The sequence below is a fragment of the Lutra lutra genome, chromosome 4, assembly GCF_902655055.1.
Source record: "Lutra lutra chromosome 4, mLutLut1.2, whole genome shotgun sequence".
Classification (NCBI taxonomy): Eukaryota; Metazoa; Chordata; class Mammalia; order Carnivora; family Mustelidae; genus Lutra; species Lutra lutra.
The window spans coordinates 158,791,677-158,810,197 of record NC_062281.1 but is presented as its reverse complement, the minus strand read 5'-3'; the positions used below and the strand labels follow the sequence as shown (position 1 = coordinate 158,810,197).

The following is an 18,521-nucleotide window of genomic DNA, read 5'->3' as shown; positions in this document are numbered from 1 at the left end:
CCACACCCCCTCATCTAATAGTAAAACTAAGAAGTCTCAGTGACAAAGAGAAAATACTGAAAGCAGCCTGGGACAAGAAATCTGTAGCATACAATGGTAAAAATATTAGATTGGCAGCAGACTTATCCACAGAGACCTGGCAGGCCAGAAAGAACAGGCAGGATATATTCAGAGCACTAAATGAGAAAAACAGGCAAACAAGAATACTAGATCCAGCTAGGCTATCATTGAAAATAGAACAAGAGATAAAAAGCTTCCAGGACAAACAAAAAGTAAAACAATTTGTAAACACCAAACCAGCCTTACAGGAAATAAATAAAGGGGTCCTGTAAGCAAAGAGAGAGCCTAAAAGTAGTAGACCAGAAAGGAACGGAGACAATATGCAGTAACAGTCACCTTAGAGGCAGTAAAATGGCACTAATACACATCATTCAATAGTTACCCTGAATGTAAATGAACTACATGCCCCAATCAAAAGACACAGGGTATCAGAATGGATAAAAGAACAAAACTCATCAATATGCTGTCTACAAGAAACTCATTTTAGACCCAAAGACCCCTCCAGATTTAAAGTGAGGGGGTGGAAAACAATTTACCATGTTAATGGACATCAAAAGAAAGCTGGGGTGGCAATCCTTATATCAGATCAATTAGATTTTAAGCCAAAGACTATAATAAGAGATGAGGAAGGACACTATATCATCGTTATATGAGAGCAGCTATATTTTAAGCCAAAGACTATAATAACACATAAGGAAAGACACTATATCACACTCAAGGGTCTGTCCAACAAGAAGATCTAATGATTTTAAATATCTATGTCCCTAACATGGGAGTGGCCAACTATATAAACCAATTAACAAAATCTAAGAAACACATCAACAATAATACAATAATAGTAGGGGACTTTAACACCCCCTTCACTGAAGTGGAGAGATCATCCAAGCAAAACATCAACAAGGAAATAAAGGCCTTAAATGACACACTGGACCAGATGGACATCACAGATATATTCAGAACATTCCATCCCAAAGCAACAGAATACACATTATTCTCTAGTGCAATGGAACATTTGCCAGAATAGATCACATCCTGGGTCACAAATCAGGTCTCAAGTGGTACCAAAAGATTGGAATCATTTCCTGCATATTTTCAGACCACAGTGCTCTGAAACTAGAACTCAATCACAAGAGGGAAGTTGGAAAGAAACCAAATACATGGAGGCTAAAGAGCATCCTACTAAAGAATGAATGGGTCAACAAGGAAATTAAAGAAGAATTGAAAAAATTCATGGAAACAAATGATAATGAAAACACAAAAGTTCAAAATCTGTGGAACACAGCAAAGGCAGTCCTGTGAGGAAAATATATAGTGATGCAAGACTTTCCCAAGAAACAATAAAGGTCTCAAGTACACAACCCAACCTTACACCTAAAGGAGCTGAAGAAAGAACACCAAAGAAAGCCTAAACCTGGCAGGAGAAGAGAAATAATAATGATCAAAGCAGAAATCAATGAAATAGCAACCAAAAGAACAGCAGAACAAATCAATGAAACTAGGAGCTGGTTTTTTGAGAGAATTAGTAAGATTGATAAACCCTGACCTGACTTATTAAAAGGAAAAGATAAAGGACCCAAATAAATAAAATCATGAATGAAAGAGGAGAGATCACAACCAACATGAAAGAAATACAAACAATTATAAGGACATACTATGAGCAACTGTATGCTGCCAAATTTGACAATCTGGAAGAAGTGGGTGCATTCCTAGATATATATAAACTACCAAAACTGAACCAGGAAGAAATAGAAAACCTGAATAGACCCATAACCAGTAAGGAGATTGAAGCAGTCATCAAAAATCTCCCTAAAATCAAGAGCCCAGGGCCAGACGGCTTCCCAGGCGAATTCTACCAAACATTTAAAGAAGAATTCATACCTATTCTCCTGAAACTGTTCCAAAAATAGAAATGGAAGGAAAACTTCCAAACTCGTTTTATGAGGCCAGCATTACCTTGGTCCCAAAACCGGACAAAGACCCCATCAAAAAAGAGAATTACAGACCAATATCTTTGATGAACACAGATTGGAATGTTCTCACCAAAATACTAGCCAATAGGATCTGCCAGTATATTAAAAGCATTATTCACCATGACCAAGTGGGATTTATTCTGGGATTGCAAGTTTGGTTCAACATCCACAAATCAATCAATGTGACACAATACATTAATAAAAGAACAAGAACCATATGATACTCTCAATAGATGCTGAAAAAGCGTTTGACAAAGTACAGCATCCTTTCTTGATCAAAACTCTTCAAAGTGTAGGGATAGAGGGTACATAACTCAATATCATCAATGCCATCTATGAAAAACCCACAGCGAAAATCATTCTCTATGGAGAAGAACTGAGAACTTTTCCACTAAGGTCAGGAACATGGCAGGGATGTCCATTATCACCATGCTATTCGACATAATACTAGAAGTCCTAGCCTCAGCAATCAGAAAACAAAAAGAAATTAAAGGCATCCAAATCAGCAAAGATGAAATCAACCTATCACTCTCTACAGATAATATGATACTTTATGTGGAAAACTAAAAGACTCCACTCCAAATCTCCTAGAACTTGTATAGGAATTCAGTGAAGTGTCAGGATATAAAATCAATGCACAGAAATCAGTTGCATTTCTATACACCAACAAGACAGAAGAGAGATTAAGGAGTCAATCCCATTTACAATTGCACACAAAACCATAAAATACCTAGGAATAAAACTAATCAAAGAGGCAAAGAATCTGCACTCAGAAAACTATAAAGTACTCATGAAAGAAACTGAGGAAGACACAAAGAAATGGAAAGATTTTCCATGCTCAAGGATTGAAAGAATATTGTGAAAATGTCTATGCTTCCTAAAGCAATCTACACATTTAATGCAATCCCTATCAAAATACCATCAATTTTTTTCAAAGAAATGGAACAAATAATTCTAAAATTTATATGGAAGCAGAAAAGACCCCAAATAGCCAAAGGAATGTTGAAAAAGAAAACCAAAGTTGGTGGCATCACAATTCCAGACTTCAAGCTCTATTACAAAGCTGTCATCATCAAGACAGTATGGTACTGGCACAAAAAGAGACATATAGATCAATGGAACAGAATAGAGAGCCCAGAAATAGACCCTCAACTCTATGGTCAACTAAGCTTTGACAAAGCCGGAAAGAATGTCCAATGGAAAAAAGTCTCTCAACAAATGGTATTGGGAAAATTGGACAGCCACATGCAGAAAAATGAAACTGTACCATTTCCTTACACCACACATGAAAATAGACTCAAAATGGATGAAAGACCTCAATGTGAGAAAGGAATCCATCAAAATCCTTGAGGAGAACACGGGCAGCAACCTCTTCGACCTCAGCCACAGCAACTTCTTCCTACAAACATCACAAAAGGCAAGGGAAGCAAGGGCAAAAATGAACTATTGGGACTTCATCAAGATCGAAAGGTTTTGCACAGCAAAGGAAACAGTTAATAAAACCAAAAGACAACTGACAGAATGGGAGAAGATACTTGCAAGCAACACATCAGATAAAGGGCTAGTATCCAAAATCTACAAAGAACTTATCAAACTCAATACCCAAAGAATAAATAATCCAATCAAGAAATGGGCAGAGGACAGGAACAGACATTTCTGCAAAGAAGATATCCAGATGGCCAAAAGACACATGAAAAAGTACTCCACACCACTCAGCATTAGGGAAATACAAATCAAAACCACAATGAGATATCACCTCACACCAGTCAGAATGGCTAAAATGAACAAGTCAGGAAATGACAGATGCTGGCAAGGATGCGGAGAAAGGGGAACCCTCCTACACCGTTGGTGGGAATGCAAGCTGTTGCAACCACTCTGGAAAACAGCATGGATGTTCCTCAAAATGTTGAAAATAGAGCTACCTTATGACCCAGCAATTGCACTACTGGGTATTTACCCTAAAGATACAAACGTAGCGATCATGCATGGGGCATGTGCACCCGAATGTTTATAGCAGCAATGTCTACAATAGCCAAACTATGGAAAGAACCTAGATGTCCATCAAAAGATGAATGGATAAAGAATATGTGGTATATATATATATATACAATGGAATACTATGCAGCCATCAAAAGAAATGAAATCTTGCCATTTGCAATGACGTGGATGGAACTAGAGGGTATTATGCTGAGCGAAATAAGCCAATCAGAGAAAGACAATTATCATAAGATCTCCCTGATATGAGGAATTTGAGAGGCAAAGGTGGGGGTTGGGGGGTAGGAAAGGAATAAATGAAACAAGATGGGATCAGGAGGGAGACAAACCATAAGATACTCTTAATCTCACGAAACAAACTGAGGGTTGCTGGTGGGGGAGGGGGATAAGGAGAGGGTGGTTGGGTTATGGACATTGGGAAAGGTATGTGCTATGGTGAGTGCTGTGAAGTGTAAACCTGGCTATTCACAGACCTGTACCCCTTGGCCTAATAATACATTATATGTTAATTTTAAAAAAAGAAAGAAAGAGAGAAGTTGCTGTGGCCGATGTCAAAGAGGTTACTGCCTATGTTCTCCTCTGGGATTCTGATGGATTCCTGTCTCACACTGAGGTCTTTTATCCATTTTGAGTTTATCTTTGGTATGGGGTAAGAGAATGGTCAAGTTTCATTCTTTTACTTATAGCTGTCCAATTTTCCCAGCACTATTTATTGAAGTGACTGTCTTTTTTCCACTGTAATGTGGCAGGATACAAAATCAATTGTACAGAAATCAGTTGCTTTCTTATAAACTAACAATGAAAATACAGAAAGGGAAATAAGAGAATCAATTCCATTTACTATAGCTCCAAGAACCATAAGATACCTGGGAATAAACCTAACCAAAGATGTAAAGGATCTGTACTCAAGGAACTACAGAACACTCATGAAAGAAATTGAAGAAAACACAAAAAGATGGAAGACCATTCCATGCTCATGGATCAGAAAAATAAACATTGTTAAAATGTCTATACTGCCTAGAGCAATCTATACTTTCAATGCCATTCCAATCAAAATTAGACCAGCATTTTTTAAAGAGCTGAAGCAAACAATCCTAAAATTTGTATGGAACCAGAAGAGACCCCAAATTGCTAAGGAAATGTTGAAAAAGTAAAACAAAACTGCAGGCATCATGTTGCCCGATTTCAAGCTTTACTTCAATGCTGTGATCACCAAGACAGCATGGTACTGGCATAAAAACAGACACATAGACCAGTGTAACAGAGTAGAGAGCCCAGATATGCACCCTCAACTTTATGGTCAAATAATCTTCGAAAAAGCGGGACAAAATATACAGTGGAAAAAAAGACAGTCTCTTCAAAAAATGGTGCTGAGAAAATTGGACAGCAAAAATATGTTTTAAAATAAAAGCAACATAATCATACATTTCACAATAAAATGACCCAATTTTTGTTAAAAATTAAAGCAAAATGAAGACCTTTTCAACTAAACAAAAGCTAAGAGAATTTGGATGTTTAAAACAAAGAACTGGATGTTCAAAACAAAAATAATTGGAATGTATTATAGGATTTATAATATATATAAATATGAAAGATATGACAATAATAGCAAAAGGACAGAAAGAAAAATATAAGAATACTGTTATAAGGACATTTCAGTACATGTCAACAATTATAATGTAATCTTTTTATTTAAAGTTTTTTAAAAAACACTTTATTACTTATTTGAGAGAGAGTGCACATGCACAGGAGCAAGGGTGAGTGACATAAGGAGAAGCAGACTCCCTGCTGAACAGGGAGCCCCATGTGGGTGTCTCAATTCCAGGACCCTAGAATGATCAGAAGGCAGAAGTTGAACCAATTGACCCACCCAGGCACCCCCAATTATAATATTGTTTGAAGATAGGTTGTGATAAGTCACAGATATTTATTGTAAATGCTAGAGTAACCCCTAAAAAGGTAGAATGAAGAGGTCTGGCTAGTAAGTGAACAGTGAATATTGAATAGAATCCTTAAGAATACTCCAATTAATCCAAATGAAATAAGGAAAAGAATACAGAGAACAGATAGAACAAATGGAAAACAAAGAGCAAGAGGATAGACTTAAATCCAGCCAAATTCATAAATACATTATATTTAAATGGTCTAAACCTTCCAATTAAAAGGAGATTGCCAGCCTGAATTTAAAAATCAAGGTTGAAGTATGTACTGTCTACAAGAAATCCCCTTTAAATATAAAGGCATAAATAGTTTAAAATTTTTAAAAATGGAAAAACATACCATGCAGTCAGTAATCATTAGAAAGATGCAGAATTTATTGTATTAGTATAAAACAAACTTTAGAAAAAGAACATCAATATGGATAAAGTTGAATTTCACAATGATCAAGGGATCACTGCATTGAGAAGTCAACAATCATAAAATTTTACTTTGAAATAAGTAAAATCTGACAAAACTGAAAGAAAAATAAACCTCAATTATAGTTGGAAACATCAACAATCTTTTATCACTAATTAAGAGAACATGGAAATCATCAAAACATCGTTGAACTTACTTAAAGATGATGTAAATAAATGAAGATACATACTGTGTTTGTCTATTGAAAAGTTCAATATTGTTAATCTATCAATTCTCCTAAAATTTACCTACAGATAAAAGGGAGCCCTAATTGATAAATTGATTCTATAATTTATATAGCATTGGAAAAAGTTGGACTAGCCACAACTATTTTGAAAAAGAAAAACAAGGTTAGAAACTTTAAACTACTTGATTTCAAGACTTTATATAAAACTAAAGTAATCAGATGGCTGAAAATGTGGTAGAGGAGGAGGACCGTAAGCTCCCTTTGTCCCACAGATAATACCCACATCAGTGTAAATAACCCAGAAAACAACCCAAAGACTGGCAGAACAAACTCTTCACAACTAAATGGAGAGAAGAGGCCATATTTAAGAAGGTAGGAAGGGCAGAGACACCGTACAGAGCTAAAATAGACCTCAGGATGGTCTATCGGAAAGAATAAATAATAAAGATTAGAGCAGAAATAAATGACATATGGCATCTGAGCAGCTCAATAGGTTAAGTGTCTGACTTTTTAAAAAATTAAGGGCATGGATTGCATGGAGCACTGGGTGTGGTGCAAAAACAATGAATACTGTTATGCTGAAAAGAAATAAAAAAATAAAAACAGAACACACACACAAAAAAAGATTAAAAAATTATTTTTTTTTAAATTTTATTAGTGTCTGACTTTTGATTTTGGCTCAGGTCATGATCTCAGAGTCCTGAGATCAAGCTCTGGGTCAGAGTCTGTGCTGGGTATGGAGCTTGCTTAGGATTCTCTCCTTCTCCCTCTGTTCCTCCTCCTCCTCCATTCTCTCTCTCTCTCTCTCTCTCAAAAAGATGACAGATGATAGATAGATAGATAGATAGATGATTGATAGATAAAAAAACAAGCAAACCAAAAGCAATAGATGAGATCAATGAAACCAGGAGATGGCTCTTTGAAAAGATCAACAAAATTGATAAGCCCTTGGCCAAACTCATCAAAAAGAGAGAGAGATCACCCAAAATAAAATCAGAAATGAAAGAAAAGAATTAACATTGTCATAACAGAAATACAAAGGATTGTAAGAGAATATTATGAAAAAATATATGCCAATAAATTGGACAACCTAGAAGAAATGGATAAATTCCTAAAAACATATAATCTACCAAAGCTGTATCAGGAAGAAATAGAAAATTTTAATAGACCAATTATCCACAAGGAGATTGAACCAGTAATAATAAAAAAAAAACTCTCCAAAAACAAAAGTCCAGGACTTTTGTTGAAGTCAAAGACTTCACAGATAAATTCTATCAATTTTGAGGTCACCATTACCCTGAAACCAAAATGAGTAAAAGACACAACAACAATAACAAAAAAGGGGGAAAAATAGGCCAATATCTCTGATGAACATAGATGCAAAAATCCTCAACAAAATACTAGTAAACTGAATCAAAAAACAGAAAAATCATTTTCCATGATCAAGTAGGATATATGCCTGGGATGCAAGTGTGGTTCAACAATCACAAATCAATCAATGTGATACATTATATTAATAAGATGATGAAAACCATATGATCATTTCAGCCAATGCAGAGAAAACATTTGACAAAGTACAATAGCCATTCATGATAAATCCCTTAACAAAGTAGGCTTAAAAGGCACATACCTCAACATAATAAAGTTCATATATAAAAAGCCCACAGTAAACATCATCCTCAATGGCAAAAAACTAAGAGCTTTCCCATAAGGTCAGGAATAAGACAAGAATGTGCACTCTTGCCATCTTTGTTCAACACAGTACTAAAAGTCCAAGCCACAGCAATCAGTCAACAAAAAGAAATAAAAGGCATCCAAATCAGTAAGCAAGAAGTAAAACTTTCACTATTTGCATTTCACATTATACTATATATAGAAAACCCAAGAGACTCCACAAAAACTACCAGAACTGATAAATGAATTCAGTAATACAAATTGAATTCAGGATACAAAATCAATGTACAGAAATCTGTTGTATTCCTGTACACTAATAATGAAGCAACAAGAAGTGAAATTAAGAAAAGAATCTTATTCACAATTACACCAAAAATAAAAGAAGTATTTAGGAATAAACTTAGGCAAGGAGGTGGAGGACCTGTACTCTGAAAACTGTAAAACACTGATGAAAAATATTCAAGATAACACAAAGAAATGGAAAGGCACTCCCTACTACTAGACTGGAAGAAAAAAAAATTGTTAAAATGTCTATACCACCCAAAGTAATCTATACATTTAATGCAATCTCTATCAAAATACCACCAGCATTTTTCTCAGAACTAGAATAAGCAAACCTAAAATCTGTATGGAACCACAGAATATCCTCTATAGCCAAAGCAATCTTGGAAAAGCAAAGCTGGAGGAATCACAATTCCAGACTTCAAGTTATACTGCAAAGCTGTAGTTATCAAAACAGTACTGGCACAGGAATAGACACATATATTAATAGAACAGAAAAACAAAAACAGAAATAAATCCACAATTATGTGGTGAATTAAGCTTCAAAAAACAGAAAAGAATATCCAACGGGAAAAAGACAGTCTCTTCAACAAATGGTGTTGGGAAAACTGAACAGCTTCGTGCAAAAGAATGAAACAGGACCACTTTCTAAAGGAATTTTCCCGAGGCCAGAATTGAAGACCTTTCCAACCTTCAAGCTACACCTTGTCCAATATACCACTCCATATTGCTGCTCCAGAGTTGACAGAGATTACATTAGAGAATTTGATTTCTGAAAGTAACCAAAGGCCAATTTGAAATCTCTGAAAATAATGCACTAGGAAAGATGATGCTGTGAAATCCTTTAAGATTTCTTGCTAGAAAATAGCAAATTTTAGGCTCTTACTAAGAAAATGGTATCAAAATTACAGAGTCCTTTCAATAAGCCAGTCTTGATTCCCTAAAGCATTAGACTGTTTAATTTGAATTTGGCTGTTGTGATGAATACAATAAATTAATTTGTGAAATTAATCATTTTGTTTTTAATGAAAAAATATAAATACAGAAGCTTTACTGTGTCTATACATATGGCTGGCAGGGATAATGGTTTATGTTGAAAAATAGTACTCTGCAGGAATTTCTACTGCTGTTTATGTGTAATTCAATTTGTTCTATTTAAATACACAACAATGCTAGTCCTTCAAACAATCAGTCCATTACTGAGGTTCACAGAAGATTAAAACTGTAACACTTTTTATTTAATAAAAGTTAAATAAATGGTCTAATTGTGTCCCCTCAATAATCGGTGGCATTAGAAGCAGAGAGAATGCTTTATGCAATGGGCCAATTCAATGAAACTGGATTGACAAATATTTACTGAGTAACTTGATACATATCTAGCAGTCTGCAAGATGTTTTATATTTACCAACTTATTTTTTCCCAATAAAGTCCCCATTTTATAGATCATGATACTAATGATCAAAGGTATTACATAATTTTAGTCAAGGTCACACAACTAATAAATAGCAGAGTAAGAAAGTTTGAACTGAGATCTGCCTAAATCTTAACTCCATCATACTAACATGACACTAAACCATTTCTGATGTTACCTACCTGGTAGAGACTCAGTGATGCTGTGTGAAAAATGCAATGAGAGAAGTATATATAATATGATGTTGAAACACAGAGGTGGAGGATGCTGGTGTGGGAACACCACGACAGCTCCCTAAAGGGGGTGACATTTAAATAGTCTGCATAATCACTGCTTTCAGAAGGATGTGATTATATTACCCTCTTCTACAAGTGATCCTCATTTTGTATCAAGTGACTGATACTCAGGTTAATACTTATGATTTCATACTTAAACTCATGATCTGTTAATGAACTGAGAACTAAATTCCAGATTCTTCATCTTCAGGCAAGTGGAGTGAAAACTCTCTACAGGCTGCAGAGTACCAGTATAGGAAGTGATGTGCTAAACAACATAGTGAGTGGGTGGGCAGCTGATGTCAGAATTGGGTATTTTCAGAGAACTTGATAATAAGAGAATCACACAGAATCTTAAAAACTTCAGAAAAAAGATCATCCAGTATCTCGGACATTTATATCAACACCAATAAAATAATTTATGCCATTTTTGGACAATTTGAAAGTAATAATTACTATTAAAAAAGAGATCATATTCTAATTCCTACAGGTGAGGGAGGGGAATATTTGAGCAGAGTCTTGAAAAAAAAAAAGAAATATTTACATATATGAAGAAAGGGAGGTAGGGCTTCTGGGCAAAGTAAAGATCTTGCTTAAAAGGATGGAAGCATAAAAGTGAAAAGTTCTGGGACTAGAAAAAAATCCAGAGTAGAAACAGCTTTAGGTTGTATGGGAAAGAGAGTGTGGGAGGGAGAAACTTACACTAAGATACCAGAGCCAGATCTTGGAGACTCTAGAATGCAGGCTAAGTTTTTTTTTTTTTTAAAGATTTTATTTGTTTATTTGACAGAGAGAGATCACAAGTAGACAGAGAGGCAGGCAGAGAGAGAGAGAGAGAGAGAGAGAGAGGGAAGCAGGCTCCCTGCTGAGCAGAGAGCCCGATGCGGGACTCGATCCCAGGACCCTGAGATCATGACCTGAGCTGAAGGCAGCGGCTTAACCCACTGAGCCACCCAGGTGCCCCAGGCTAAGTTTTCATAGCTTTCTCTGCCAGGTGGGTGAACAAAGTCCAAAGAAAGAATACTGAAGGCAGAAAGTTTGAGGAATAGGCAGAGGGAAAAGAACCAGGGTAGGGACAGTTGAAGACAGACTTTGAAAAAACTAATGCAGAAAAGTGTGTTAAGAGGTATGAGTGGTCAGTGCACCAAAAGTCACTGTTCTCTCCCATCAACTCCTGCCCAACTTTGCCCTCCCTCCACTACCACAATACTCAAAAAGAGTAATCCACATTTACTATTGCTACTTCTTTGAAGCTTCTTTATTCCTTAACACAAAGCAGTCTGACTTATTTCCCTATTGTGATCCTGAAATGGCTCTGAAAACATCACCTGTGACCTCCTAGTTGTCAAAGACAATGGCTGTGTTCATCCTACTTGGCTGGCCTGGCCTGTGGAACTGTTGACCAAATTTATATATCTAACTCCAGTCTCCCTTTCTGTCCCCAGATGTATGTAGTCAACTTCCTTAACATTTCCAGTTGTAGTCTAATAAACACTTCAAATTTAATATGCCCCAACTGTACTTCTGATTTACCTCCACAAATCTACTCCATCTCAGTTGATGGTAACTCCATCCTTCTAGTGCTCAGAGCAAAAAATCCTGAAATCAACCTTGACTCCTCTCTATCATTTACTACACATCTAATCCTTTAAGAAATATTATTGTGTTTACTTTCAAAATATACCCATAAACAATCCACTGCTATTACTCTGGTTCAAGTCACTACCATTTCTTGCGTAGGTCATAGAAATAGCCTCATAATTGTTTACTTATGGCCCTACTAATAGTCCTATAGTCTATTATCAACACAGCAACCAGAGTAATCTAGCCAAGTGGAAAGTTTTCCAAAATATAATCAAGCAAGCTAGACCAGAGCAGGTAATTTCCAGGGAGGAAATGGTCATCTGCACTGGGTAAAAGAAAGATGGAGCTCAGGAACAGCCATATTTATTGGTTTGTCATCTATAGAAACGCTTTTTAACTGCAGTAATTCACACTAATCTGACAACCATTTGGGGGTCCAGGAGTTATCATTTCCATTTACAGATGAGAAAAGAGAGGCTCAAAGAGGTGAAGTGGCATCAGTCATTCATTCACCCATTCTCTTACATTTATCATGTGCCTACTGTGTGCCAGGTTCTTAAACTTAGCCAGCGTTCCTCAGCTTATCCTGGTAGAGCAGGAATTTAAATCCCAGGCTGCTCACCTTCAAGTCAAAAGAACTTTTCCCCTCTATGCAGCTGCACAGATGATATCCAATAAGAGCTTTTTCCAATTTTTGGTGAGTAAAAAGCACGTGAGAAAACCACACATATTTACAGTTGGACAGCAATTATACTACTTTATGTACAATAATTGACACTTGATAAATGTCTCAAATGAACAGATGGGTGGATGAATGTTGAGGGTAACAATGGTACTGCTCTTCCTATCTCCTGGGACTCTTATAAGGGCCAAATGAGACTATGGTAAAGGGTCTTGGCAAGGGACTGGTTTAACATTCTTTTTAACATTCTTATTTTTTAATTGTTTGTTGCTTCAAATCCTATTATGAAATAGGCAATGATGATCAGGCTGGTATAGATTCATTTATCTACAGAGCAAAGATACTTGCTTATAAGTTATGACCCTGTCTGTTTTTTTATTGATTTTTCCATAAGGTATAAGCACCTACTTTTCTTATCTCCACATATGATCAAATCCATGAACAAAACAGGAGATCAATATCTGTTTCCATTTTTTTCAGTATCTGTTTCCTGGATAAACTTATGAATTTTAATTTTTTAGATTAGAAAGTTGAAGCTCACAATACTAAGTGAATAGCATAAATTCACCCAGTTCTCAAGTGGCAGAACTATAATTTGCACTCAGGCCTTCTGATTCTAAGGCTAACTCTTTATAAAGTACTACATTTTTGACTCAATGTTTGACCTCACAAACTACTTAAATAATAAGCCAATGCCAAGGAGAACTTTATAATTGATATGACACTTTCTCATAAGCTTTCTCTTTGATTCTCACACCACCACCATAAGCATAAGTTAAAGATAAGGAAACCTAGGCCTGGAGTGCCCATATGTGGAGACCTGCCCAGCATAATTAAGATAGCAAGTACACAAGTCAGATAGGGAAACCTAGGCCTGGTGTGCCCATATATGGAGAATTGCCCAGTATCATAAGTTAGCAAATCCACAGGCTAAACATATTTGGCTTCTTCATCTCTATTTCCATGCCTTTTTTCTCTCAAGCTGACTTGTCCAAGGAAAGCAACACAGTCATCTTTTGTGTGTGTGTGTGTGTGTGTTTCTCAGTTTTCTTTATCTTGTAAAAAATAATTTGTTTTTCACCTGGAAAAAAATATCTGACTTCCAGGTATTTTTTTTATTAGTCTACTCTCAACGCATTTAGAGGACGATGTGATTTATAAAAACACATATGATGTGAGAGGGGAAAAGTAAGAGCTCCAGATAGATTTTGCACATGATTCTACACAGTTTAAAGACATATTACACATTCAGTTCTGAGGTCCAGGAAGTAAAATTTTTGCCATTTTACTCATAATTCTTTTTTTTTCCTCATTTTGTGTACTTTCTTTTTTTAATTTTTTTTATTGTTTTTTATAAACACATAATATATTTTTATCCCCAGGGGTATAGGTCTGTGAATTGCCAGGTTTACACACTTCACATCATTCACCAAGGCACATACCCTCCCCAATGTCCATAACCCCACTCCCCCAGCAACCCTCAGTTTGTTTTGTGAGATTAAGAGTCACTTATGGTTTGTCAGCCTCCCAATCCCATCTTGTTTCATTTATTCTTCTCCTACCCCCTTAACCCCCCATGTTGCATCTCCACTTCCTCATATCAGGGAGATCATATGGTAGTTGTCTTTCTCCGATTGACTTATTTCGCTAAGCATGATACCCTCTAGTTCCATCCACATCGTCGCAAATGGTAAGATTTCATTTCTTTTGATGGCTGCATAGTATTCCATTGTGTATATATACCACATCTTCTTTATCCATTCATCTGTTGATAGACATCTAGGTTCTTTCCATAGTTTGGCTATTGTAGACATTGCTGCTATAAACATTCGGGTGCACGTGCCCCATGAACGATCACTACGTTTATATCTTTAGGGTAAATACCCAGTAGTGCAATTGCTGGGTCATAGGGTAGTTCTATTTTCAACATTTTGAGGAACCTCCATGCTGTTTTCCAGAGTGGTTGCACCAGCTTGCATTCCCACCAACAGCGTAGGAGGGTTCCCCTTTCTCCACATCCTCGCCAGCATCTGTCATTTCCTGACTTGTTCATTTTAGCCATTCTGACTGGTGTGAGGTGATATCTCATTGTGGTTTTGATTTGTATTTCCCTGATGCCGAGTGATATGGAGCACTTTTTCATGTGTCTGTTGGCCATCTGGATGTCTTCTTTGTAGAAATGTCTATTTATGTTTTCTGCCCATTTCTTGATTGGATTATTTATTCTTTGGGTGTTGAGTTTGCTAAGTTCTTTATAGATTTTGGACACTAGCCCTTTATCTGATGTGTCGTTTGCAAATATCTTCTCCCATTCTGTCAGTTGTCTTTTGGTTTTGTTCACTGTTTCCTTTGCTGTGCAAAAGATTTTGATCTTGATGAAATCCCAATAGTTCATTTTTGCCCTTGCTTCCCTTGCCTTTGGCGATGTTCCTAGGAAGATGTTACTGAGGCTGAGGTCAAAGAGGTTGCTGCCTGTGTTCTCCTCAAGGATTTTGATGGATTCCTTTCTCACATTGAGGTCCTTCATCCATTTTAGGTCTATTTTCATGTGTGGTGTAAGGAAATGGTCCAATTTCATTTTTAGGCATGTGGCTGTCCAGTTTTCCCAACACCATTTATTGAAGAGGCTGTCTTTTTTCCATTGGACATTCTTTCCTGCTTTGTTGAAGATGAGTTGACCATAGAGTTGAGGGTCTATTTCTGGGCTCTCTATTCTGTTCCATTGATCTATGTGTCTGTTTTTGTGGCAACACAGTCATCTTAAAATGGGGCACCCACAACTGTACTAACTGCACCAAGGTAGTCCTGCACAGAAGAACATGACCCTCTAACTTGCATAGATTTTCAAAAGGAGATACTCTGTCATCTAGAAACACTGTCAAGTCTTCAGGGAAATGATTGGTGAGAAACCTAGCCAGCTGGCAAAGTATTTGACAAAACCCAACTGCTGGTGATTCTTAAGTTACAAGAGACAGGGACTTCTTGGATATGCCCACCATCCTGCATGCAGTATAATCAAAATAGAATCTGCACGTGCTGTTAGGGTAATATGACATGCATCCAGGTCTCTCCCCCGCCCTTTTCTTTTATTTTTAGACTTAAAGTTTAGTCTTCTAGTCTTTAGGTGTTCTAGGCAGTTTTTGGAACCATGTGACTGGCACAACTCTGGTAAGTGCTATAAATGCAATGGGATTGTGCCTAAAGAAAAATTGCCATCATGTAAAACTAGGACTAAATATTTGTACTCTTTCTTGGGTATTTTAAAGGTGGGTGTCATTTCTGAGAGTTAAGAACCTGCTTTAACTATTGAGATATAAAATCAAGGGAGAAATACAGCTTTTTTTTTTTTTATTTAGCTTTACTATTTGACTTTTTTTTTTAAATTTTTTTATTTTTTTCAGCATAACAGTATTCATTATTTTTGCACCACACCCAGTGCTCCATGCAATCCGTGCCCTCTACAATACCCACCACCTGGTGCCCCCAACCTCCCACCCCCCACCCCTTCAAAATTCTCAGATCGTTTTTCAGAGTCCATAGTCTCTCATGGTTCACCTCCCCTTCCAATTTCCCTCAACTCCCTTCTCCTCTCCATCTCCCCTTGTCCTCCATGCTATTTGTTATGCTCCACAAATAAGTGAAATCATATGATAATTGACTCTCTCTGCTTGACTTATTTCACTCAGCATAATCTCTTCCAGTCCCGTCCATGTTGCTACAAAACTTGGGTATTCATCCTTTCTTTTTTTTTTTTTTTTTTTACAGCTTTATAAACATATATTTTTATCCCCAGGGGTACAGGTCTGCGAATCGCCAGGTTTACACACTTCACAGCACTCACCATAGCACATACCCTCCCCAATATCCATAACCCCACCCCCCTCTCCCAACCCCCTCCCCCCATCAACCCTCAGTTTGTTTTGTGAGATTAAGAGTCACTTATGGTTTGTCTCCCTCCCAATCCCATCTTGTTTCATTTACTCTTCTCCTACCCCCTCAACCCCCCATGTTGCATCTCCTCTCCCTCATATCAGGGAGATCATATGATAGTTGTCTTTCTCCGATTGACTTATTTCGCTAAGCATGATACCCTCTAGTTCCATCCACGTCGTCGCAAATGGCAAGATTTCATTTCTTTTGATGGCTGCATAGTATTCCATTGTGTATATATACCACATCTTCTTTATCCATTCGTCTGTAGATGGACATCTAGGTTCTTTCCATAGTTTGGCTATTGTAGACATTGCTGCTATAAACATTTGGGTGCACGTGCCCCTTCGGATCACTACATTTGTATCTTTAGGGTAAATACCCAGCAGTGCAATTGCTGGGTCATAGGGTAGTTCTATTTTCAACATTTTGAGGAACCTCCATGCTGTTTTCCAGAGTGGTTGCACCAGCTTGCATTCCCACCAACAGTGTAGGAGGGTTCCCCTTTCTCCGCATCCTCGCCAGCATCTGTCATTGCTAGGAGGGCTTTCTTGATACACTATCTCAAAGAGGCTCCTTCATCTCCACACTATAACATGCAACTATGTCTTCAATTTGGTACAACTGTATCTTCTCTGTACCAGTTGTATTTGGTACAACTATGTCTATCTCTGCATCACTGTGAGCTTCATGAGATCAAGAAATATGTCAAGCTTTTTAATATTCTCAGTGCCCAGACAGGGGTTGTCATGGAGCAGATGCTGAAGGAATACTTGATAACATGATGGCTGAACTAAGTTTCATAGCCTATCTTTAGGTCTGACCTAGAAGCCTTACACATAAAAGGAAAACAGTAAAAGGAAGGAGTCAGTTCTAACCAACTACATACATTAAAGCATGGGGAACAAAGTGGAAAAACAAAAACAAAAATACAGAAATTGGCAATTACTGGAATTATTGCTCTTTGAGACCCAATCCTGAACATGTCATTTTCTCAGCAGCTATTCTCTCACCACTTAATCTCCATATACCCTTTGCCAACTCAGACTGAGTTGGTTCTCTAGTGTGAAATAGTGTTAATCCTATTGAAAATGGTTCTGCCTGTGAAAAACCTAGGTCATCCATGGTGAAATGGATTTTAGCAGGCCCCTATGTAGATTTAAACAGAGATTGGATATCACAATTTTTCTGAGTCTTGGTTTTTCTACCTGTAAGGTACAGATTATATCTTTTAGCTTTTTCCCTGGGAATACTGATTATGACATAAGGCAACAGTATGAAAATGTTCTGAACACTGTCAACCCACCCTATCCTGGAATCCATGCAGACTGGGAAGAAGGTTTGAGCTAATGTTTTACTGGGTAATGATGACTCCCAGTGGACACCAGAGCTATGCTACAACTCTGCAAAAGACAGAAGGGGATGGTCTGAGGGGCTATGTTAGAGGGCTTTGGAGGCAGAGGTCTTTGGATGCTCCATAAGTACATTATTAAGGAAACCTCATGCAGAATTAATACAGGGTAAGGAGTATTCAGTATTCCAGCACTGAAGACCAAATATACATAATCATTTCTAGAAGGAAGGGAGGGCAGAAGGATAGAAAGAAGGGAGGAAGATGCAGAAGGAGGGAGGGAAAGGAGAGAGGGGAGTCAGTCATTTTAGGTCTAGAGGCTTGCCTTTAAAAGTAGCCTGAATCAAGAATTGGGTTTAATGAGCATTAAACACTTACCATCTCTCATTTATATCTCATACTCATGCTCAAAAGCCCAGCTCACTTCACTGTAATTCCATTCAGCTTATCTCATCTATATGTACCTGCTGATCCCTCACACCTATATACAGGGTGTTAAAGACCCTGATATGAGTGAGATACAGTCCTTAACCTCTAGGACTAAGCTGCAACAGACCTAGAAACAGACAATGACCACTCAATGATAAATGCTGTGAAAAAGAGTTGTGAGAGTGGGCATCCTGTCATGTTCCTGATCTCAACGGGAAGGCTGCAAGCTCTTTCCCATTGAGGATGATATTTGCTGTGGGTCTTTCATAGATAGATTTTATGAAGTTCAGGAA

General features: G+C 37.2%; 1 protein-coding gene across 4 annotated transcripts in view; it reads right to left on the bottom strand.

The window, feature by feature from the left end:
- Positions 1-18,521, bottom strand: part of LOC125096937 (BEN domain-containing protein 5) — a 1,594,254-nt gene that overhangs the window by 583,450 nt on the left and 992,283 nt on the right. The gene's annotated exons all lie outside the window — the stretch shown is intronic.